The sequence below is a fragment of the Python bivittatus genome, unplaced genomic scaffold (assembly GCF_059951505.1).
Source record: "Python bivittatus isolate LINGU-HERP-01145 unplaced genomic scaffold, Pbiv_v1 ctg000590_np1212, whole genome shotgun sequence".
Lineage (NCBI taxonomy): Eukaryota > Metazoa > Chordata > Lepidosauria > Squamata > Pythonidae > Python > Python bivittatus.
The window spans coordinates 27,017,776-27,043,734 of NW_028277086.1; the positions used below are offsets into that span (position 1 = coordinate 27,017,776).

The window sequence follows — 25,959 nt, forward strand, 5'->3', positions numbered from 1 at the left end:
TCAGTATACTGATGATTCTTAACCCAATGCTAACAAATGACCTCACCCATTGACTTCCTGTAAATGTTAAACAGGAGCAGGGAAAGAACTGAGCCCTGAGGCACCCCCTAAGACAGAGGCCCAGGGCTCATCCTCTTCCCTCCAACCAACACTTAACTGGAACCGGGCTCAAACAAATGAAAACTTCTGCAACACTATGCCCCCCCACTCCCCAATCCACTCTAGAAGGATACCAGAAAGTAACCTCTACCATAGGTACTTATTTCTACTTGATTGGATTCATTCTTTATCTTCCTCCAAGTGACATTCCAGACATCTTTTGTACCATTTCATTTTCTGAAGTGCCACTGAAAACCACGGGGCTGTCCAGGATTTATATGCACAGAGTTTCCATACAGGTACAAACCAATGCAAGGCCACTGCTGCTTGTTCATTTCAAGCAGTGACTAAGGCCTCAACTGAACTATGCAACAGAGCTTCAAGCTTCAAACTCCCTCTGGAACTGTAGAGAGTAAGGAAGATGACCTTGATGGAGCTATGCAGGCTCTGTTACCTATGGAACAGGGACTAAAGTGGTTTTAAAGTTCAAAACATCCAGATAATGTTCAGGAGTGGCTCAGATAGATACCTTCCTAATTCACTGAACTATAAGGAGGAAGAGATACAATACAATCAGACTTGCAAGTTTCTGTTATTATAGCCAATCTCAATAAAAGTAGTTGTAGACATCCTGTAGAGTTGATTTCATGGTCTGGTCTACTCTTGCAGACTACTAACACTTTCACAAACATCATCAACATGTCAATTTTTTTTTTTAAGATGGCACCAAGGCTGGGTGTGTTGCAGAGTAGGTCCCAATGGTACTTTGTTTTTAGTATGTTGCAGCAGGTTGGTAGTTTGGCGGGTGAGATGAAGAGATGGTGGAGTTTCTATGGACTTTTCCTCCACTGGACTCGGTGGATGCTGCTTTTTATCAAGCCCATGAGATTCATTTCCCTCATTAAGCTGGGCCGTGGTTTGGAACAGAATTACATGTCGTGCGGGGGCTCATCTCCTTGGTTGGGCGGCTGCTGGCTGGATTGCTGGCTGGAGTGCTGCTTTCCCAGGACCGGCAGTCAGAAAACTGGATTGCTAGGTGTACCGGGTATGTGGAACAGCCGCACCGTGTGGATCAGCTATGGCGCACTGAGCAGCATTCGACCGCGTGGCAATGGAGAAAAGCACACCGGCAACAACAGAGGAGGCTTTTAGCTGGCTGGTGTGGAAAGTGCGAGCTTGTGTGGTGACAGCAGAGGCAACAAAGGCAATTTGGAAATTAAGATCAAAGAATTTGGGGGGATAGGGAATGGGCTGCAGTGGATGCGAGGTTGGGCTGAGGTGTCATTTTCAGTTCTATCCTTGCAGCTGTAGCTCCCCTCCCTGTCTACCTGTGCAGCCATTTTGCCTTCTCTGCAGGTTGGAGAATCAAATGGAGGGACTGGCAAATCCGCAGACTCCGTGGACAGATGGACTGTGATTGGGGGTAGGAGAGGGTGTTTCTTCCCCTGAATAGAGTCTGTTTCCTGCCTGCAGGTGAGAGCTGAGGGGAGGATTGATTGATCACCCTCAGAGTTATTTGATACTGGTTGTGTGAGCTCCTGCCAATCAAGTGAGAGTGGATTGGTGGGGGGAGGATGAGAGTATAGGGTGGAGTGGGCTGTTTCTCTGGAGGTGCTGAGTGCTAAATAGAAGCAGAAGCACCCCAGGTTGACAGCCCAGGAGAAGGCTGTAACTGGAGGTGTATGTATGGTTGGTGGAGGGGAGGCTACAGACTTGGGTATGGATCAATTTAGCCAGGGGGAAGGGAGAGATCTTGGAGGAGTGGGAGCAGGCTGTAACATCACGGTAGTGATAGGTACAGGAAAATTTGGCGGGAGACGAAGAGCAGGCCGCACACGGGGAACGGACCAGAGGTATATTGTTCCTGTGGCACATTCCAGCTCAAGCTCACTTCTGGGCCCCGGTTGGCAGACTTTCAAGGCCCTGGGCTGTCAGGCTGCTGCTACTGAATGCCAGGTCAGTTTGTAATAAGGCCACCCTCATCCATGATTTGATCATGGAAGAGAAAGCTGACCTGGCATGCATTACGGAGACCTGGCTGGGAGAGGAGGAGGGAGTTCCCCTTTCTGAGATGTGCCCAGCTGGTTTATGGGTGTGGCATCAGCCAAAACCCCAGGGTAGGGGTGGTGGGGTGGCGGTGGTCATCCAAGATACTTGGAAGGCATTCAGGGGCGCTGCTCCTCAGATTGCCGGGTGCGAGATTCTATTTGTTAAGTTGGGCTCTAAGAGGGATCAGTTGGGGCTGCTGCTACTGTACCAGCCTCCCTGCTACATAGCAACTTCCCTGCCTGGGCTCCTTGACTCTGTAGCTGGGTTGGCAGTGGAGTTCCTCAGGCTTATGGTCTTGGGGGATTTCAACCTGCCTTTCGTGGGGGCAGGGGCAGAGGTAGCTTGGGAGTTCATGGCGACCATGACAGCCATGGGCCTGTCCCAAGTCATCCAGAGCCCAATGCATAATAGTGGTGATTCGCCTGACCTGGTTTTTCTGTCGGAGCAATTGCAGAGCATTCCAAAATTGGGGGAAGTATTGGTTTCTCCCGTCATGGTCAGATCACTTCCTGGTGAGCCTCCAGTTCTCTGGCGCCATCCTCCTCTGCAGGGAGGGGGGGCCTATTAGATCGGCCCGCCCCAGGCAACTGATGGACCCAACTGGGTTTCAGAGGGAGCTTGGGGTTGTTCCAGGTAGTCTGCTGCACCGTCCGACCAAAGCCTTAGTGGCCGCATGGAACGAGAGAGCAGCCATGGCTTTCGATCAGATCGCGCCTGAGCAGCCTCTCCATGCCCATGGCTCCCATAGCTCCCCGTGGTATACGGAAGAGCTGAGGAAACTTAAGAGGTCTACGAGACGCCTAGAGCACTGCTGGCGGAAGACGGGGAGTGAAGACAATCAAGCATGAGCTAGAGCCATGATTAGAGCCTACCTCATGGCAGTAAGGGCGGCGAAATGTAATTATTTCTCCGCCCTTATTGCATCTGCAGATTGCTGCCCGGCAGCCCTGTTCTGGGTGACCTGGGCCTTCCTTGGAGGGAGTAATTCAGGGGTCTACTTTCAGGGCCGTTGTGAGGAATATGCTGAGCATCTGGTGGGTAAAGTTGCTCACATCCGCTCTGCGTTGAATTCCAGCCTTGATGCAAGGCCAGTGGAGGCTACGGGGGCTGAGTCTTGCATGGTTATCTGGGAGGAGTTCGAGCCTGTTGAATCTGAAGACGTGGACAGGGTTCCTGTAGCAGTTAGTTCGGCCACTTTTGTGTTAGATCCGTGCCCCCCCAACTAGTTAAGGCTGCCTGGGAGAGGGCTTGTAATTGGGTCTGGGTGGTGGTTAATTCCTCTTTGAGGGAGGGGGTGGTCCCGCTGGCTCTTAAGGAGGTGGTGGTGCACCCTCTCAAGGGGCCATCGCTCGACCCAGCTAATCTGGATAGTTTTCGTCCAGTCTCCAACCTCCTCTTTTTCGGGAAGGTTGTTGAGAAAGTGGTCGCACGGCAGCTTCAGAGGGCTCCGGATGAAGCGGATTATCTGGACCCCTTTCAGTCAGGATTCAGGCCAGGATATAGGACTGGGACGCCATTGATTGCACTCATGGATGACCTCTGGTGGGAGCAAGATGGGGACAGTGCTTCCATCCTTGCTCTTCTTGACCTCTCAGCGGCCTTCAATACCATCGATCATGGTATCCTTCTGGACCGACTTTGGGAGTTGGGGGTGGGTGGCACTGTGCTGTGCTGGTTCTCCTCCTTTCTCCGGGGTTGGTTACAGTTGGTGTTGATAGGAGGGGAGAGGTCCAGTCCACAGCCCCTACTGTGTGGGGTGCCACAAGGCTGAGTTCATTCGCCCCTGTTATTTAACATCTACATGAGGCTGCTGGGTAAGATGATCCAACGGTTTGGGGTGAGGTACTGTCAGGCCTAACCCAAGGAACTCCAAGAGACAATGCAAATTCAGTCCAGTTATGTTTATTAGCTACAACCTCTAGCAAGAATCTTCCCAGACTGAAACCCCAGCTCCCAAAGTCAGCCAGCCACAACAGTGTGAATTCCTCAGGGAGGTGCCAGTCTCATCCTCTTGTTCCTCCCACGCTCTTCTGGGGAGCTAAGAAAATGTCTCTCTCCCTGAGCCTGGCCTTCATAATTCCATTCCATCACAGGTACCATCAGTATGCTGATGATACCCAGCTTTATATCTCCTCCCCAGTGTCTAAGTGATGCCGTGGATGTCCTATCTCAATGTCTGGAGGCTCTAAGGGTCTGGATGGGGTGCAATGGGCTCCAGCTCAACCCAAGCAAGACTGAGTGGCTTTGGGTGTTTGGGCCTCCCAGTACCAAGGTTTTTCCATCTGTGGTCCTGGATGGGGTGGCACTGCCCCAGATGGACCTGGTGCGCAATCTGGGGGTCCTCTTGGACCCACGGCTCCTGCTGGAAGAGCAGGCGGCAGCCATGGCTAAGAGGGCCTTTGCACACCTTCGGGCTGTGCGCCAGTTGTCCCCATTCCTGGACCAGGACACTCTACTCACTGTCTCTCATGCCCTCATGACCTCCCATTTGGACTATTGCAACGTGCTCTATATGGGGCTGCCCTTGAAGAACATTTGGAAGCTTCAGCTGATACAGAATGCAGCTGCCCGGGTTGTAAATGGTGTCGGATATTCGGCACATGTAACACTATTGCTTCAGAAGCTTCCTTGGTTGCCAGTATATTTCCGGGTGCAATTCAAAGTCACCTTTAAAGCCCTTCATGGCTTGGGACCGGGTTACCTTAGGGACCGTCTTTTCCCAGTTGTCTCTACTTGTCCAGTCTGGTCCGCCAGGATGGTCACGCACCAGGTCCCGTCAACCAAGGAATGTCAGCTGGCAGGGACCAGGAGATGCACCTTTTCTGCAATAGCACCTGCCCTCTGGAACATCCTCCCTCCTGAAATTAGGATGGCACCGACCCTTTTGGCTTTTTGGAAGGCCTTGAAGACCTGGCTTTATGCCCGGGCCTGGGGCCCCAACTATGAGAAGGGCCCCATTTTATGGTTGTGCCGACACCAATGGTTTTTTAAGATCTCTTGGCTGTATTTATATATATTTTTGTATTGTTTTACTTGTTCGATTGTTTTTATTATTGTTAGCTGCCCAGAGTCTGAGATGGGCAGCTATATAAATTGATTGATTGATTGATTGATTGATTGATTGATTGATTGATTGATTGAATGAATGAATGAATGAATGAAAATGTCAATGCCAACTAACACCCAAGAGCCCTACAACAACCCAAACAGCCTCATCACCATATTAATGTAAACAGAATAATACTGTGGTCAACTTTATCAAAAGCCACTGACAGATCAAGCAGGTTCAACAGTAACACTCCATCTCTATCTTGCAGGAAATCATCTAAGTATGGCTTATTCTGTACTCAATCCAGGACTGAACCCAGATTGAAAAGGGTTAAGATGTCATCTAAGATGGTCTGCGTCTACACAGACTTTAGTATATATTATGTTGAAAAATGTGATTTATCCACATAACAATTTAGTAATTTATTCAGTTTTAAGAGATATATCTGTGATTTAGCTTGCCAGCTTTTATTTATTTTATTAACAATTCTGCATACTGACATAATCACATAAAAGACTTTCAGTGGTTTACTTTTATCCAATTCCTTTTTTAAACATCGGAAATGCTTTTAAAAAATCCAATGTACAAATAATTTTTAAATTGATGATCAAAACAAATTATTTTGATCAACCAATTATTTTTATCAAACCCTGCTCTCAAACTATCATCTCAGTCACTTTTCCCCATACCTTTCTCCCACCTATCAGTTCCATTGACAAATAACTGAAACTACCATTCAACCCACCTAACCCCTATCCCTGCCTACCTTTAGCTCATTATGCTTCAACATTTTTGAATTTGCTTATCTCAATACAAAGCCCACCACCATCTCCACTACCCTTTTTTCACCTTTGAGTTCCAACATATGTCTAGGCTTATGATGGCTTTCAAAAGAACTTAAATTAATTAGTGGACTAAAGTTCTACTGTTTCTGGATTTCTGTTTGAAGTCGATGACCTAAATCTCAAAGAAACATGGAACAGTGGACATTAATGTTGCTTTAGCTACAGATGATGATTAAGGCCACCCAAACTAGACTAAGCTATTGCAAGCAAGCTCGTTTATTGTGGAGAAAACTTTATTCCTTTTGATGTCAATAGAGGGATAAAAGCTGATTACATCTGCTCTGATAAAGGCCAGAGACTGCCTTTGACTATTCCTTGCCTATAAATGTAGCAACAAACATTCCATAAGGCTGTAGCAGAATAATGACTTATTTTTAAGGATTTGAAAGTTGCTCTGGAAGCTTTATCAGCTGAAGAATGGGACATACATTTTTTAAAAGTAAATAACTACAATAATTCCACTGAATCTACTAAATGGCTAATTCATTTTGGCTTCTTTCTGTCTCCCCTGAACAATTTCCATCATTCTTTAAAAAATATTTTTAAAAACTGGTAACTGTACTTGTCTTTCTCCTTCCTTCCCATCTATTTGCAGTACTGTATTCCTTTCCTATTGCAAACTTGATTCAAACTTGAACCAGGCTACTATAATTCTTAAAAAAAACATGATTTATCTTAATAGTATAGCTTAGTGCAATACATAAACCTGACTTTCAGGAAACTTTTTGGTTGAAGTACAGGAATTACATCCTTTGAATAGCAAAAACTGAATAAGAAATTATGCTGCTTAAATACATTCAAATACTTATGTTTGTGTTTATTCATATTTAAATCTATGATTTGCAAAAACCAATCAGAAGTGTCAGCATTTGAACAGAACAAGCAATTTACATTCAAATCCTACTTGCTTCATTTTGTCTCATTAGCAATAATTTCAGAGTTCTGCAGACCTCCTATCACCTAGTCAGAAAGTAGCAAGTTCTCTCTAATTTCCCACATCCATTAAAATCCATCTCATCTCCCTCTACTGGCGTTTTGAATTATGCTCAGAAAACAAAAATCAGTAATGCTATTTTAGCACTGCCAAGATAAATTCTGGATAATCTTTTAGTTTTCAAGTATATAATACACTTAACTTGATAGTATGCGCCATTTAGCTCAGTGAGACTAATCTCTATGTCACTACTGTAGTTATAAAGACAGATACTAAACTGCAATTAGCCACTATATTTTGTTTCGGTTGATGTTTACAAGTATTACACCATGTTGTACTGTGATACATTAACATGGATACTAGCAAGACATATGCACTTATGGCAAGGCTCTCTCTGCCTAGGAAGGTATTCAGTTATAAATCTGATTTTAACAGAAGCCTTAGACTGGGAAGTGAAAAAAAAAAAAATCCCAGGAGGAGGCAATAACAAACCACTTCCGTACTATTACCAAGAAAACTTCACAGATGTAGTCATATTATCAGTAGCTGAGTTTGACTTGAATGCATCTGTACCTTTTAAAATCATATATTTTTCTTTCTTTTTGAAATGTCACTTGTTACCAGCTCACATTCATGTTGAAATAGAAATAAATTCTGCTAAAGGTACTTGGTTTTTCTCCCAATACTGTAACTGGAAAACTTAATTTTGGTTAGTTCATGCTAAAGAACAGTATATCAATCAATCATGTAAAGCACAGAACACTGATCTTTACTTAGTGGGTTGGAACTAGGTTGGTCCACACCCCAACTTATTAGGTAAGTTACCAGCTAAATAAGTATTTTGTAAATTAAAATTTACTTTTTGTTTTCTTTTTTTAAAGTAAGAAATGGGAATGATACAGAGATGGGAAGCTGGAGAAACCAATATTTTTACCTTTAATAGTAATAAAAACACTACAGAAATTACAGCCTATTACTGAGGTCTGAGGAAGACAACAACTGCTAAAATCCCCCATTCTACAAGAGCCTGTGCATTTTATTACCTTAAACAGATGGCTACCTATAGTTAAAATGTTAAAAATCAGTTCAATATTGTAAGTTATATCTAAAGATGAGTCCTGAGTCTAAAAAGGTTAAAGACAATAGTCTGCCAAAAAAAGATTTGAAAACATGTTTAAGTTCTACAACATATTATTCCAAAATGTAGCAGATACTCTGAAGCAAAGCAAGCCTTAATGGAAAACCTCTTACAGCATTACAGTGCCTCAAGTTCCATGGTACAAAGACAGTACATAAATAAAACAAAGTTTATTAAATAAAAACCTTCAAAATCAAACCGTCATATAAAGAATCAAGTATGATTTGAATACTAATATCCATCAACCCAATTTCAGGAGAATACTGTCACATTGTAAGTCAACTCCACTTTAAAATACAGTAAGGTTTTATTATCAAATATTTCCTTATTCAGGTTTCAGAAGAGTGCTATTGAACTTCTTATTACATAACACTTTTTCTAGCATTTCAATAAATGCTACATCACATGCACTTTTAATTGAAAGCAAGTCAGGGAATCTATTTTCAACTAAACATTTGCATTATTTAGCCAGCTACAAAAATACTTGTTCAAATATGTGTGGAAATGGGGGATATTCTGATAAGATACAATCAACCCTTCCAGGCCTTCAGCATTCTAGCAGCAACACGCTTTGCACTTGGAGAAAAGCAGTATTATGCAGTATTTTGGGCAAAGCGGGGAGGAAGGGGTTGCATGGAGCAATCAAAAACAAGAGGAAACGCTGCAGACTTAAAGCAAGTCATCCTAAAGTGAGACTATCCTTTCCTTCATCACCTCTTTCACAGAAATAAATATAAACAAATATAAAGATGGAACCAATATCCCCCTCTCCTTTGGATCCAGAAATAAGCCCCCTTGTGTGACCAACTGCTTCCCAGGGCGCCCTACGCCTCTGCCAATCAACGCTGCTAACGGGGTTCAAGGTTCAAACCTCAACCTGGCTCGTCTCCCACGGCCTGCCTTACCCCCACCCCTCCCGATAGTTAAATACCTAAAAAACGAATAAACAAGGTGACACCTGGCCAAGAGCGAGTAGGAGTTTGAAGGAGAGGCTGGCAGGCAGCCTCTGCCCTCCAGGTTTCCCTTGAACAAGCTGGGCAGGAAAAAAACAGAGAGCAGATCTCGCCCTCTTCTCCATGTGTTCAGCCAGGACGCCACGGGGACTGAGGGGGTCCAAGAGGGGCATGAAGAGCTCCTTCCACTGTCACGACCTCCGAAGAAGCAATAACATGCTTCCCCCGCCCCTCCTGTCTAAGTTTCTCTCAGGCCCCTGCCAGGAATAGCCGGGGCGAGACGGCGGCGGCTACGCAGCCTGTTTATTTTTCAGAGTCAAGCTGGCTGAATGGCTGTTTTCCTCTCCTTCGCTCAGTCTTACCGTGGCTCAAAGCCAAGCTGCGAGGCAGTGCCGCCGCTGCCGCCCCCTTTCTCTGACGGAGGACTGTCCCCTCAACCTTCGGCACCGCTCCCAACCGTCGGCACCGCCGCCGCCGCCTTTAGCGCCGCTGCCGCCCCAGCGCAGCAAAATGATGCCATCTCACAGCAGCGGCATTGGAGCCTGTCCTCACAGGAGAGCGCGCTCCCGCGCTTCGGCTCCCGCCTGCCCCTGGCGGCGCGCGCCCCAACCGTCGAGGAGGAGGAGGGAGACAACCCAAACGCGACCGAAGTGGAGAAACGTAACGAGACTTGAGGGGGAGGGAGAAAGAATGCGCGCGCACACAAGCCGCCTAGCCAAGGAACTGAGGAGATGGAACTTGCCAGTGCGAAGAGCAACCACTTGATTTACTGCTCCCCGCTGGAGCAGAGGTCATGGACCAAACCACTGCTTCTAAAAAGTAAAGGGTGGGCCCGGAAAGTGAACACTGTGGCTGGGTAACATTAACACCCCGCCTTCCCACCCTTGCAGTCCGGACTGAACCAACTGAGAGGAAATCGAGGGGGGACAGTTGTCACAATTTAAGAAAAGCTGGGAAATAGCGATTGTTTATACCCGTTTAGGACAACATCTTTATCTGTCTGTCTGTCTATCTTTATACAATCGTTATTCAACTAGTTGACCGCATGATCTGTTAGAAAGATCTCTAGCCTGCAAGATGTATACAGTAACGAAGTGAATTGCTACACTTTGCCCACTTACCTGGGAATAAGCCTCCTGAACATAATGAAATCTACTGAATGGTGTTAGAAGGCAGGCTAGATATTTTTATCCAAATCGTTTACCTAGTAGTCACCTTAGATTTACTGAGAATATTATAATAGGAGCACAGGTTTTTTTTCCTGCCTAATCTTGGGGTGGAGGGGTGAAGCGGGAGGAAATCTTAAATTAAGGAGCTTTATCCATATTAAGGATAAATATGATACATAGAATTAAGCTATGTGGCAAGAAGTGGATAGAAAAGGAGTAAGGAATACTAACTAGCCAATGATAGACCACTGAAATGTTGACATTTAGTCAATTATCAAAGTATTTGGGTACCAGAGTTTCTTTCTTACAGGAGAAGAGTAGGCACATCCTGAGTGTATGTCTGTATACTGTATATACCTGCTAGTTGATGGGCTGCAGCTCACAAGGCAGTCTCCAGAATAGAGACCCCAAATTGCACAGAATAATATAAGCATCCTTGGGGTAAAACTAGGCTTCGATTTTGCTTGTGGCATACTGGCCAAAATGTGACCTCATCATTAACAGGGAATGCTTTATGTGACACAGGTATGACTAAGGCTGGTAACCTAACCTACACTTTATCTTACTCAGAAAAGTTATGTGTAACCAAAGCCATGAATGACAGAGGTCAATGCCTATGGGCCCCTCTGTGATGAACATAGCTAATGGAAGACCATGATTAGGGACGCAAGAGGAGTAAATGATAAAGAGCATAAAGGAAAGGAAAGATAAGGAAAGATGTGGTGTGTATGAAACAAAGAGAAAGAGGAAAGTTATAATAAATCTGAATGAAAGTGGTCTGACCTTGTAGAGTAGAATTGATAAATACATCAAGGGAAATTAAGAGATGCATTTAAGTATGAACGAAAAGGCTAAAATCAGAACGTATGAACTGGTGTCATCTAGTTGTGGATGTGTATGAAAGTAGGAAGTCATTGGTTGGTAATAAGGTTATGTTCCAGTCAGTGGTGATAATGGAAGAACTGAGATAAGTTTGGAAAAAAGATGTGCAACATTCTGAATGAATGCACTTGAGGGGAAAAATTATTCAGCTAAGTCAGTGTTTCTCAGCCTCAGCAACTTAAAGACTTGTGGACTTCAACTCTCGGAATTCCTCAGCCAGCATCCACACATCTTAAAGTTGCTGAGGGTGAGAAACACTGAATTAGGTGATTTGAATAGATGGGTAGGAACAAGGTGAGAGAGTACAGACAAAATGATTTGGCCATTTGGGGACTCAAGAATGACTGAGAATAGTAACTGATTGATGAATGTATGCTTCAAAAAGGTCTGTTTGTTTTGAATACATGGCTTTCAGCATAGTGTAAGTCTATTTATGTATACAAATACAATGTAATAATTTTAATGTAAAAGCATGGCTGATTTGGTTGTGTATCATGAAGGGCTATTATTAGTAACTAGTAAAGGATACAAGGTTGATGAGAGGGTCTGAATGTGGGACAGATCATTATTTGGTAGTGTCAGGAATGGATCTTGAGAAAATATGGACATGAAAAAAAAGGAAAGAGGAAAGAAAAGTCTCAAGCAAAAATGGTTCTGCGTAAGAGTATGCTTCTGTCCACTTTGCTAAATGGATGTGAGAATCAGGTATATCAAGAGAAATATAGAATTTGAATCCAGTGACAATGGGCTACTTAATAAATGTGTTTGGGGAAACAAGAAGAGATAGGATCAGGAAAGAAAAGGTGCTGAAGAAATATAGCTTAATACAAAAGTGAGTAACCAGTACAAAAAGCACGTTAGTGTGGTTGGTCATACAGGTCAGAGAATGAACAGGGATACAATTCAAAACAAATATGTAAAAGAAGAGTGAATAGAATAAGATGAAGAAAATGTCATGGTTAGATGGAGTTGATGACATCTTCAGAAAGGGAGAGGTGAGAAGTGTAAAGAATAAAATGCAGTATACAAAGTGATGTATAGATGTGATGGAACCAAAGATGGTTTGTAACGAAAGAATGATACAGACAGATATAGTGAGTGACATTGCTTTAAATTAGCTTTAGTTATGTATCCTTTTCTTATTGTATACCTTTAATGTCTTTGGCTGACTATTTCTTTATTCCTTTTCTGTACCTTGAAAAGTACGTGTATGCATATATATGAAAAATATGCAATTTCAAAACATAACTATTTTAAATTCACACAGCTTCTAAGACTGTAATCTATCTTGATTATGTGTTTACTGAATTTGAGGACATTTATACGTTATTGCCAGGGATGGGCAACTTACAGGCCTATGTCTAATTTCATGCAATAAGGTGGGGCAATTCTAAAGAGTAGGGTGGGGGGAAAGAGACAATGTTTAAACAAAGTAATAGATGGCAGTGGGATGTGACAAACCTTTTGTATGAATGACTGAAAAGCTTAAAGGGAGGGAGAAGGAGAGTAAGAAAAGACAGGTTGCCAAGAGAGGAAAAAAAGATACTCTACCTACTTTCTGCTCTTGCCTTATCTGCTTGCCAGCATATAATCCTCCCTGATGTATTATTCCCAAAGTAGTGTAACTCTTCCACATAAAACACATTTCCAATTGCATTCCACATAATTCTATCCCAGTTTGCTACCAAGCACAGATTTACAGCTTCCAATCAAATCACATTTTCCTATTGAATATTCTTGTTAGATAGACATCTGTGAAGACCTTGCATTACATCAACTCACTAGATTTATTGATGTATGTTTATAATATCTTTAAAAATTGAAAGCGTGAAGCATCTTTCAGTGAGATTACATTTAGCAAACAGTGCAGAATAGTATGCCAAGAAGCAATGCCCACATAAAAGCTGAACAATTTAAGAATCTGCATGAAGCCTAATTGGTATAACCAAGTCTGATGCAATATATCAGCTGATCATAATTTGACTTCAAGTGGGCCACAACAGTAGCAGTAGCAAAATATATTTAAAAGAAATGTTGGTCCCATCATATGTGTTTGCATAGAAAGAGGGGAGCAGGTTTTAAAAAGTTAAAGTTGATCAAGCTAGTGTCAAGTTCTGTACATCATCATGCATCTGTCCAAAGAATAATGTGATTATTTACAACAAACACATGTCATGACACTGCCTATTTCCACAGAACAAACAGCATAACCATCATGGTGCCACATAACAAGTTTGATACAGGCCTGATATAGCTGCTGTAATGCTGATGTCAACACTTTCCACAAAGTCATAGCATTTCTATACTGATCATGTTTAATCTATCTTTGTTCTGGACATACGTATGATGTTCCACAGTCAACTTATGATGTTCAGTTTCCCTGGCCTATCTCCCACAGCCTCCTTCTCTATGCTGTAGACATAGGAAAAAGATACTTCAGTATTTGGATAGGATGAGAAATTTGCATCTGCTTTCTCCAACCATGGGTCCTCCCAGTGGATTCAATTTTTTAAAATTTGTTTTATTTATATTTATTAAGAATCTTCATATAATAAAAGATGAATCAAAAGAAGAAAAAAGAAAAGAAAAACAAAAAAGTGCAAGAAAAGAAAAACTAAAGTTAAAGAAATATATAAATGACTTCTGAGAGATAATTACAATCTTATTGTCCCTCCTCCCTCTTAAGTATTTTACAAATCCCCTCACCCCTTATTTAGCCTGCATATTTCTTAATCTTCAAAACCATAAATCTTTCAGCAAAAAGTCCATATAAGGTTTCTAGTCTTTTAAAAAAAAGTTTTTGTTGTCTGTCCTGTGTCCAGACAGGTCAGCTTTGCCATTTCTGCAAATTCTGACATTTTTACAATCCTTTACTCCACTGTGGGAATTTCATTATTCTTTCATCCAGTGGATTCAATTTTAGCTAGGAAAGGCTGAGCATCTTCAAGACCAACAGGTATTATGCCAAACACAGAAGCAGCACCATTGCCATGCATGCCCAGTCCAGAGAAGAAAATGGCAGCTGGATAGATAGCAGACCAGTATGTCTGTGAAATATGCAAAATCATTTCTCTCTAGTAGCTGATGGGAGCATAGCACCAAGCACATACAAGTCTCCACAGAGATGGGAGAAACTACACAAAAATCAAGACAAAGCATGTAACATTATTATATTCTGTACCCACATCTATGTAAAATGAACTAAATATCATGAGAACAAAGAGTACAATGAATCTATCACTAATTATCTGCAAGTGTTAGCTTTAATAGGAAGCATTACCACCTGTCCTTACTAGTACTTTTCTTAGGGGAATTTCAGCCTCTCTGTTCATGTCTATATGGCTATCTAGAAGAGAGAATGATAGCTTTAAAAGACAGTTACACTTGACAAAAATAAAAGTACATTCAACTTATATTCGGACTTTTTCAGTTTCCATGCTGTTTTAAATTGCTGTGACTAATTATCCCAGCATGCAGTATGAGGAGGATAAGGTTAGAAGACCATGTTGCTGGGACTCATCATCTCAGCAGGGCTATATCTTTTCATTACACTACAAGGAAATGTAATCTGCTTCATGCAGCACTCTTCCTTTGCAGATTGACCTTGAGGTTCCATAAAGGTTATATGCCAAACCATAAATCAACTCATATTTAATTTCTTCACAAAGGGATTTCATCCAACCTTATTTGAAAAGTAGAATGAAAAACTGCTGGTCAGCAGGGTATTGCAATCTGAATGATCTGTTATCTTTTGAACTTGTTAAGAAAAGCTATGTTTTGGCCAGTTTTAATGATTTAGAATAAGAATTCAGTAGTCCTCAAAAGCTAAAAACTGGTTAAAGCAGTAACGCTCATAAAAGTAAAGACACAATCCTGGTTTCTGAGAGACTCATAAAAATCTAACATTTTGCCACACTGTTTTTTGTTGTTGTTTTGTTTCTTTTATAAATTAAACATTTACAAGGATTAATATGGAATGTTTTAGAAATAGGTAATGATTAAGCAGCTGTTAGATATATAAACAACCAAGAGCTCAAATTCAACCCCCACTTACTTTTTAGAGTGGGGAGAGCTGGCACTTTATCTACCTCTCAACTGAATTCATGGTATATGATTGTTTTGAGGATAAAATGGGAAGGGAAGAACAAGCACGGAATATAAAGTGGGATATAAATGATTAATATATAGGATAATTAATGACATAAGTTGCTATGGACTGGAATATGGTATACCGCAAGCCGGAAGTCTGGTCCTTATTTGGCAGATGTGGGTGTTTCTGTCTATGTATATAGAAAGATAATATGTTTATAAAACAAAGCAAAGGTCCTAAATAAAACAAACAAACAAGAGGGCGCATAATACAAAAGAAACTGGTTTATAGCTCTGCTATTGCTTTTGATCTGGTTTGCAATAGACAAGGGCTGCAAATGTCAAACATTACAAATCACCTTTGATGAGGCATTTTCAAAAACAATAAATATTTTTCAGGCATATCTTTTCAAACAACATGGATACAGTCTCCATCTGTAACAAATGTGGCTCCCAAATTCTGGTCCCTGAACTCCATTCAGGTGCTTCAGGGAACAGCTGCAGAACATTTGTAAGAATTTCAGATCACGCCGGTGGCCTGTCTAGTTCAGAATTTAGTTCCAACAAGGGCCACCAAAAAGCCTATGAAAACAATACAAATTGCACTAAGCACAATAGTGCACTATTTCTCCGCAACTGGTATTGGGAAACGTGAGCTTCTGCTGCTAGAGATAATCTAGTAAGATTATGACACATAGCCATTGTTAGCCTTAGCAATTCTCAAGCTATTTATCTGGAGGGCCCTTTTAGAGAGCCAGTGCAGTGTAGTGATGAAGGTGCTGGACGAGGATCCGGAAGTTCAAGTCCGCCCTCAGCCAAGGAAGCCCACTGGATGACTTTGAGCCAGCTACTCTCTCTCAGATAAATGTTGGCATTATTGTAGAGGAAAATTGGAGAAAGGATTGTTATGTATGCTACAATGAACTCCTGGAAGAAAGGCAATATATAAATCCAAATAAATAAATCAAGGCCAGCCATTCATAAAATGACAGCAAATATGGACAGAGACAAAGCACAGTGTAAAGAAACAATAAAACGTTATGAGCAGAACATCTATTTTAACAAGAGAAATATATTATTAAAATATCAACATTTTAATCACTTTTTAATTTCTTCAACATTACAAGTTGTTTGCCTACGAATACTCTCTTATCATCCAATTCTGGGGAACAAGGAGGCTCCAAGATCCATCTGGAGGAACGCTGAGATCAGGAAGAAATGGTGGCATAATTCTTTTATCAAGCCATCCAAGTTGGTGTCCATTACTACAGTTTACAATAGTGATTTCCATAGTTTGATTACTTGCTATGTGAAAAAGAACTTCATTTTGTCTTTCCAAATCTCCCCTTATTCAGCTTCATTAGATGATGCTCATTTCCAAGTACTATGAGAGAGGGCAGAAATGTCCTTTCTTTCTGCTTTTTTCATGCCCCACATAATTTAGCTTCCTTATTTATGTATGTATGTATGTATTTATTTATTTATTTATTTTCTGGGCTAAAAACCCTTTATGTTGCAGTCTTCCTTTATATATCCAGTTCAGTTTTTTTTTTTCAGAGCAGTGACCAAGACTAACTTCCCAGTATAGTTATACCAAAGTGTTTTGTTACAGTAAAATTTAGACTTATAGAATCTTATTCAGCAGATTTCAGATGCCACAAACATTTTTGTTCAGACTTCACCCCCAAATAATGGGTAAAGTCTTTTATTTCTAAAGCAGTCCAGAAATTGACATAATTTATTATGGGTCAGTAAATGTCTTTTGCATAATTATGTAAAATGTGGTACTTGCATAATACATAATTATGCAATTGAGATAAATATATAATTTTGCAAATGGTGTAAATTGATGCATCAATTAGTTAATTATGAATTCCAATTTAATGGCCATTTATTTTTAATGGACTTCCTGTCCAGACAAGTGGTCCATAAAATCAAAGTTTAAACAAACAAACAAAAAAAATTATTGACCCCAACACAGAATCTGCCTTTTTCACAGAAGGTGGCCAACATGGTAACTTAATTATCAATTAAGCTATCAGTCAAAAATATTTGTATTTGATTATGTTTGTATAGGTGTTTTCTAATAAGAGAGACTGGGACAGTTATCTAAGAAGTTAAAATGAGTCAATTGTAGGGCCCATAATTTTCATGATATAGCATGCGTAAAATTTCTTTGTCCCTAAAACTTTGCCAAATGGAATTATTCTGAGGAGCTAATTTGACGCATAGAATTGCAAACATTGGTACTGAAATGTTCATTAAGTAGCCACCAAGACCTCCATCAATTGGAGAAAAAAAACAAAATTGAATGAACACCAGTAGTCTAACAACTGCAGGGTCTGGGAGTGGGAGGCACTGGTTTACAGTGGTTCTTCTCCTTCCTCCATGGTCAGTTCCAGTCAGTGTTGATGGGGATGAGAAGTAAAGTCTCTGACCCCTCATTTGTGGAGTGCCTCAGGGTTCAATGCTTTCCCCCCTTCAGTTTAACATTTACATGAAGTAGCGGGGTGAGGTCATCTGTTGGTTTGGGCTCTCATACCATCAGTATGCAATGATACCTGATTATATATCTTGACCCAGTCCATCCAGATGATGCTGTCAATGTCCTGACCCAGAGTCTGAAAACTGTTTATGTGGATGGGGAAGAAGTGACTCAGTCTCAATCCTGGCAAGACCAAGTGGCTGTGGTTATTTGAGCCCCCTGGATCTGAGGATTTTTCGTCTGTGGTCTTTGATGGGGTTGTACTTCCCCTTTCAAGATTACTGTGCAATCTGGGGCTTTTCCTGGATTCATACCTCTTGCTCAAGGAGCAAGTGGCAGCTGTAACCAGAAAGGCCTAATAGAGGTTATGCCCTTTCCTAGAGTGGGAGGCCCTTCAGACAGTCACTCATACCTTGATCATCTCTTGATTAGATTACTGCAATGTGCTGTACATGGGGCTGTTCTTGAAGACCACTCAGAAGTTATTTTATAGCTGGTCCAGAACACAGGATCACAGGCACTGGTGGGTGCCACACATTATGCCCATGTGTCATCATTGCTTTGGGAGGTACAATGGTTTTCAGTTGACTTCCAAGTACAATTCACAGTGCTGGTTATCACCTATAAAGCTCTGCATTGCATATCCCTCTGATTATCTGGGGGACCATCTATCTCCAAGATAGACTCTCAGTGAGATCAAGCAGAGTGGGCATGCTCCAGGTTCCTTCAATCAACCAATGTCATCTATGAGGACTTGGTATGTGCTATGTGTGCAGAAGATACTCCACTCAATCTCTATATGACTACTCAAATGTAAGACCTATTAAGTTAAATTGAAATCACCCCAGGAAAATACACAAAAGATTGTAGCCTTAAAGTCATGTTAAACCACTTTCTTTTTATAGCTCCACAGGATTTTTTTTACTGCCTTTTTTAATTAAAAAAGGTTATCTTATTTAAATATATATATATATTTCAAATTTTTCTAACATGTGTCCCAGGTACTGAAGACTGTCACTATGTTTTGTGACTAATGTGATTCTGAAAACTCAAAATGATTGTTTCCTTTTATTGGCCAGCAACTGGGAAGCCTTGTTTCCATGCTTAACAATATCACCTTCAATCTGCCTGTCAAGCTTTTCTATCCAGTGCCCCAATTCTAATGACTCACTCAAAAAATCTTGGAACTTGTTCCAAAATATTGTTTATGTGAAGGCTGAAGTAGCACAACTCATTCCAAATTGTCTGGGTTCTCCTTCTTTGAGCTCCATACCCGCAACTGAATGGTTACTCAAGTTACTGTGAAGAATCCACCTGAGACTGGCCCACCAAAAAATTAAAAAGTAGAAAATCATTGAACTCTTTCTACCATGTCAGCTCAGCCCTCACAAGGTTTAGTGATTTTATGTGATATTTCAAGAAAAATGACATTGATTCTCTAGTTTGGTGAGACATAGGTGCTGACACCTGCCCTAAGCACACTCTAATGCAATTTTTGCCATAGTTCCTCACTTTGAGGGTCCCCCTTTTTTTTTTCAGGACAACACCAAGGAGTGAAATGGACCCAGAGAATACCCTGATCTAACAGATGGAAAAACAAGTGGGAATGTGAGAGAGAAGGAGGAGGAAGAAGCTGTGGGCATCTATCTATTTCAGATAGCACAATGCCTTGAATCAATTGCAACAAAAGCAGTGCAAATCAGACCTCTTCTGCAAAGGGCATGGCGCATGTGGACTGGAGGTCCAATTCTATCATAACATAGTTTACAATTACAGATTCAAACTCTGAAGACTCAAAAGATTTGAATATACCCTGCATAACACAAGTTGCAGGATCTAGCAAAAGTGAAACACCATTCAATCCCATTGAATTCAGAGGGAGACAAATGAAGTTTAACTTTAATAGGCTAACAGGGTTAAGTAATGATTTACTCATGGCAACTCAAGTGACTGAATATATTCTGTTTCCAGTCCAACATTTCAGTGTTTTTTTAAAAAAGTGTAGATTTTATGGCCCAGTTCCTCTCCAGGCACTCAGCCATATTAACTCTGCCTATAAGAAGCAATAGATCATTTTGGTTTATAGATACATGTTGTTCAAGTGATCATGTTCTTTTAGGGAATATGGTGATTAATAATATCACTTGGAGATTTGCTTCCAAATGGCAAATTTAGCAACAGCAACAATAAGAACACTAAAGTTTAGGTAATTTAAAAACTAATATGTGAATCAGATTTGGCACCAGTTTGGGGAAGATGGATGTAAAATCAACTATAGTTGTAAAACTCTAAAGTGACTAAGTACCTTGATCCAGAGCCTAGCTACATTCCTAGGTAGTTTTTTTTGTTTGTTCATTTATTTATTTATGACATTTACAAATCCGCCCAACTCATAATATTTGACTCTGAGTGGTATGCATCACTAAAAAACAAAAATGATCCAATTCAAACAGAAAAATAATATAAAACCCAACTACTCTCTCAAGGATGTATCTACCCCTACATGGATCCAATTGCATATCACCTCCTGGGAAGCCTTGACCAAGCAGGTAGGACATGGTTTTAAAACATAGCTGGCCTCATTTACCGACCCAAGTACCATGTCTACTTTCTCAGGACTAACAGGCTCAAATTCATTCCATATAACAAAGCTAGACCATGCCTCAGTCAACCCCATAGGATCTACACAGCTGGCACCCAGCTCAAAGCAGATCCAACCAATGTTATTTGACAGATGCCTAGAACAGTCCTCATAGGGGCTCGCAGGTACTCCACTGGTCCTTCTGTACCCAAGAGTGACCAGGTCACCTTAAATAATGCTTCTGCCTGACAAACTGTGGATGCAATAAGAGCAAAGAAATACTCACATTTTCCAGCTCTTATTGACACAAGATAGTCCTTAACAAAGGCTCTTACCCATACTCAGTTGGATTTGCTCCTTGTCTTCTGCCAGCAGCAGTCTAGATGTCTTCTGTCATTTAATCTTCCAGAGCTCCTCCAAAAACCAGGAGCATTCCAGGATCCATAAGCAGCAAGTGTCTACATGGGCACAATTCAATCCAAGCCCCCCTCACATGCTCTTTTCAAGCAGCAACTAAGACTTCAGTTGAACCATGCGCCAGGACTTCAGGGACAATCACAAAATGCCTCTGATACCCTATTGGATCTCTCTGTTGCCTAGGGCAGAGTATTCCAGCAGGTCCTTTTCCTGCAGTAGGGGGCAACCACAAACAACTCCAAGACTAATGAGAAGCAATCTGCCCATGACAAGGGACTGATGGTAGCACCTTCCAATTCCAGATCATGTCACCACTGCCCTGAGACAAAAAGTACCTCTAGTGCATGACAACCTTTATGTATCAGGCCTCAATAACCTAGGTCAGGTCCATGATGTCACAGTGGTCATGAATTCCCAATCCACTTCTGATTCTGTGCCCAAGGAAGGCAAGTTGAAGTCCTGCAAGACCATAAGCCTGGAGAACACCACCAAGAACCCAGTCTGCAGCTCACGTAGGGAGGCAGTTACATAGTAGGGAGTCTGGTACAGGAGCACCAATCTTACCTAATTCCCAAAGCCCAATTTCATGACCAGGACCTCATATCTGGTTACCTTACATACCCTGAAAGCCACAAGAGTTTCCCAGATGATCAAAGCCACTCCCCTGCCACTAGTCTGAGATCTCAGCTGATGCCATACCCAAAGCCTGGCTGGACACATTCCCAAGGGGGACATACCACTTGGTGCCCAACCAGATCTTGGTGGTTTGCCAGGGCACCCCTCATTAATGATTAAATAATGAATGAGATAGGCCTTATTACTGACTTGGCATTACGTAGCAGCATCAAGAAACCAAGGCCACTTAAAGTCAAATGACCAGTCAAAGAAGCCCAGGACAGGTACTAAACACCAAGGCCGTATTCCCTGGGAGTGGCTCACTCCTTGGCATTTCCCACACCATTCACTAAACAGCAACTCCTGTGACCTTTAAAGCTTCATGCCATGACCTCCCCCCCTGCCAGAAAGGCTTACCAAATTCCCCTTTTTTTGGAAAAATCTACATCACTTCTGCATTCTTAGATGCCCTCATTAAACTGTTCCCTCCAATGAAATAATTTTTGCAGGAAGGATGATTCTAGCTCCCTGCCCCCTGTGTGTATTGGGATATCACTGGCCCTTCAGTATATTTTATCCTGTATTGCTGCAGTAGTGATGTGCCTGTAGATCAGTTTAAATCGAATCCATCATTATCCACTTTGCAGGATACATTTTTTTTAAAAAGGTAGAGGGCAGCTTGAGTCTTTGTCTTTCTCTCACAGCAGAAATGGATTCCACATTTACAGTAGCGTGGAGCAGAGCCTGTTGCTTCTCTGCAGCACTTCCTAGAAATATTACCTGACTATCTCAAGAGTAGGTTTTCCAGATGCTGTTGAATGATCATTCCCTGAATTCCAGGTTCAACAGCTTCTGGAGTGCCATAGGTTGCTAACACCTTGATTACATGATGTTGTGAGTTCACATGGTCAGTCCAGGAACTGCTGCAAAGGAGAAGTAGCAGCTGAGAGAATCTTGGGCCCCCATGAGCATAGCGGGTATTTCTGCTCTAAAGAGAAAGAAAAAAACAAGAGCTATAACCATTTCATACAGCTTTAAAAGTGTGCCTTTTTTTCTGGAGAAGGGCCTACTAGCTGTTAGCATTTATTCCACCATGGATTTACTAGAAGCAACCTCCCCCCCCCAAAAAAAAATCTGTTCTGCATCCCTATTTGGGGAGTTATACTTCCTCTTTATAATTTTATATCTGTGGATACGTATTTATGAATTGAGCATAATTGGGAATATCACTGGATGAAGACCTAACTAAATCATGCCTCTATTCTAACTTTGTTCCTTTCCTTTCTTTCAACATCCTTCAATGGCTTTATTATTTTTCTAGGAGATGCTCTTCTCTTTCCTTCTATCTCTATTCTCTGCCTGATAACAGCTGACCATGTAATATTTCAGCCTTAGCTATGCCATTTTGCTGAACTATACAGTATGTAAAATTTCTCATGACAGGCAAAGATGCATGTAGGCTAGAATTCATATTGTGCTATAATTGTTATTTACCAAAGGAGATTCAACAGAAGGGGGGGGGGGACAATTGCAGAGCTGAACATTAAGGGCTAAAGCAAAGGAAGCCAGATTCACCATCCCGTGTCAGCATGGCCCAGTAAGGAATTCTAAGCTTTCAAAACTTCTGGAAGGTCTTTAATTACAGGTAGTCCCTGGGTTAAGAATGCCTGACTTACAGACGACCCATAGTTAAAGAACAGAGACTATTGTAGAAAAATGTGAGTTAAGTACACAATGATTTGAGTTAAATACACAATGGTTCGAGTTAATTACACAATACTACTTATATAGTATTATACAATAATACTGTTCCAGTTTACGTACAAATTCGACTTAAGGACAGACCTCAGGAACGGAACTTGTTCTTAAACTGGGGATTGTCTATACAACGTTTTTCAGTGTACCTTAGTTCATATGAACAACATACAAATATACTTTTTTCACACAATTCCAGATAACATGGTTTCTTGATGGTCTAGTTCTTGTAACACACACTCTGTTCCTACCCTGAAGATATCGGCAGTAGTATAAAATCCAATATTTTGGACATATGTCTTATATATCCATTTGTTACGAATATGATTAGAATCTGTGTGCATCAATTCCTGTTACAGTGATGTCAATCAGCATTTTCCAGGCTTCTTCTCTCTCATGGTTTCTGTCTTTGCTTGTTTTTAGGAACCTCGAACCCTGGTTGAGAAGAGAGCTTTTTAAAGAGACAATTGCCATCAGCTCTCACTCAAAGTATTTTAAAGGATTAGATTAGGATTAGGCAGAAAAATACTGTATAAGGTAGAAAAAATGTAATCTCAAAAATTTAAACACTTGCAGAGCTTCATAAAATCCTGCAAGTTAAAGGACCACAGGCAATGGGGAGAATCACAGTGCAACGCTTTTAAATTTTGTCTCAGACTTCTGTTTACAGGGATACTGATAATAATGGAGAGGAAAAAAAACCCATCATGGACATACAATGCAGTGAGAAAAAAGAATGAGGGAAAATGAACATTCTGTCCCTGGACTTTCTCTCCAAAGTATAGAAGGACCCTGGTTGGAATCTCAATGATAACAGTTTCAACAGGGATACCATAACGTTGGCAACCAGCTTCCAAACAGCTAATTTGCAACATAGAATTTTATTCCAATGGAATGGCAAAATCCAGTGTTTCTCTGGCTGATATAATGCCCTTGATCTTGTTCTTTCTTTAGGCATCCTTCAGATCAGTTTCATTGGCAAGGCCTAGGATGCACCCTTGGACCAGCCAGTTGCAGGAACTCTGAAAACCTATTGGCTCTGAAAGGCTTTTACTTCATGGGTCATGCCACTCTCTCCTTGTCATATTCTATAGTTCTGCAAATAGATCTTAGATTTTGATATCTGTTATATATTTACACATTCAAGTTTCATTATAAACCATATCATACATTTCAAGCTTCAGTTCTGTTTGTCCCCTAAATCTGATATTTGAATAAATGAATGGTGAAATCAGCCTTCCTTCCAATTTGGCCCTCCAGCTCAACTGGGCTCCGGTTCTCAGTCAGCATGCCTATTGGAATGATCCTGATGACTATCCCAATGCGTCTGGTAGTCATCAGATTAAGGACATTTACTTTATTGTCTTCCTCTATCTCCCTCAGCTTCCCAAAAAAACCTGGCAAGGCCCGCATACAATCCACATCCACACATCACACTCACCAACACATGGAAAGTAATTCACACACTTTGTACCTAAGAAAACCTGAGCATCAGTACAATTTAATTTGTGGATATCTGTTTTAATTAAAATAATAAAAAATACATGTAGCTTACTCCTAAAATGTTAGGGGATGGGGGTAAAAGAATATATGTATGCACGTGAGACAGAAAAAGAAAGAGAGAGAGCTTAAGCTACTATCTTGCAACTTACCTGGAAGTAAGTCATGAATTCAATAAGACTTACATTTGAACAGCCATGCCCCAGATGGCGATGCCGGTGATCATGCAGTATTTCATGGTCTCGTCTGCAACACAGACAACAGGTGGGCCTTCTTATCCAATCAGTACCACCAGTTCGAGTAGCAGTTTCAAAGGGCCAGCAATAGGAGTATTCCCAGTTTAGGAAACTGGAGGATTGTGATAGTCTGTTTTTGTTTTTGTTTTTTTTTTAAATATGGATGTCTTCACTGCAGATTATGTTTTGTTTTTTTGCGATACAATGCACTCACTGTTCACAGAAAAAAAAAAGGAAGCGTGCAGATTAACAAAGAGCAGAAAGGAAAATGCTGACGTCTGAGTTACTGAAATGGCTAGTCATTTCCTGCTTTATGAAAGTTTCAGAATTTTCACATGACAAAATTTTTAGTTTTATCTATAGAGGCTCTATCAGTGGGAGTCAGGAAGGCACACACACCCTCTTGAAACAACAGATTGAAATACCCCAGCATGCAGGAAAGCTGGTAAAGATTCTGTGTCTTGCAGAGCCTCCAGTTAGTGCTGGGCAAAGCTATTATTCTGCTTTGCTTTTTTTTTTTTACAGTTCTCATTCCACTTGATGAAAATGACCTTGCTTTAAAAATCCTGTCAGAGGAGAAGAACAACTTGGAGAAATTTTCATGAGTGAAGTGTGTTATTCCTACACTTGTTTAGTTAAGAGGCGGCCAAGGGATGTGTAAATGTCCTTTCATTATTCAATCCTTTCCAATATTCTGTAGTTCCCTTGGTTTCCCACACTTCCAAGAAAGTTTGGGGCCAGCTCAGTCCATAACTGCAAGAAAAATTCTATCCACTTCAACTTGTCAAGGTGGGGACTGAAGAGCCCAGGCTGGCACACATGCTGGAATGTGTTTATATGCCCTAGATCAGTGTTTCTCAACCGTGGGAACTTGAAGATGTGTGGACTTCAACTCCCAGAATTCCCCAGCCAGCCAAGCTGGCTGGGGAATTCTGGGAGTTGAAGTCCACACATCTTCAAGTTGCTAAGGTTGAGAAACACTGCCCTAGATTAAGAGTATATTCAAAAGGCACTAAACATGGGGTTTAGCACTCTTCCAGAAAAGCATTAAATTTGTGTTCAAAAGTAGTTTGAACAGCAGCAGATAGGCATGGGTAGGATTGCATTATGCTGCAGGAGCTAACCCTCTCTCTTCCTCTCTCCCCCACTTCGCTGTGCAGCCT

General features: G+C 41.3%; 1 protein-coding gene and 2 pseudogenes across 5 annotated transcripts in view; 2 read left to right on the top strand and 1 right to left on the bottom strand.

Annotated features, from left to right (window-relative positions):
- Positions 1-24,887, bottom strand: part of WWP1 (WW domain containing E3 ubiquitin protein ligase 1) — an 83,019-nt gene extending 58,132 nt beyond the window's left edge. For 2 of the 5 annotated variants that reach the window (XM_015888776.3, XM_088149150.1), the window contains exon 1: positions 9,430-9,840. The gene's annotated coding sequence lies outside the window, so the exon portion shown is untranslated. Of the gene's footprint in view, positions 1-9,429; positions 9,843-24,745 lie in introns of those variants that run through there. The other 3 variants (XM_088149152.1, XM_007432314.3, XM_088149151.1) reach the window with 3 other exon arrangements.
- LOC148214765 (uncharacterized) lies at positions 1,147-3,374 on the top strand (annotated as a pseudogene).
- LOC148214766 (uncharacterized) lies at positions 4,195-9,060 on the top strand (annotated as a pseudogene).
- Positions 24,888-25,959: the final 1,072 nt, after the last annotated feature.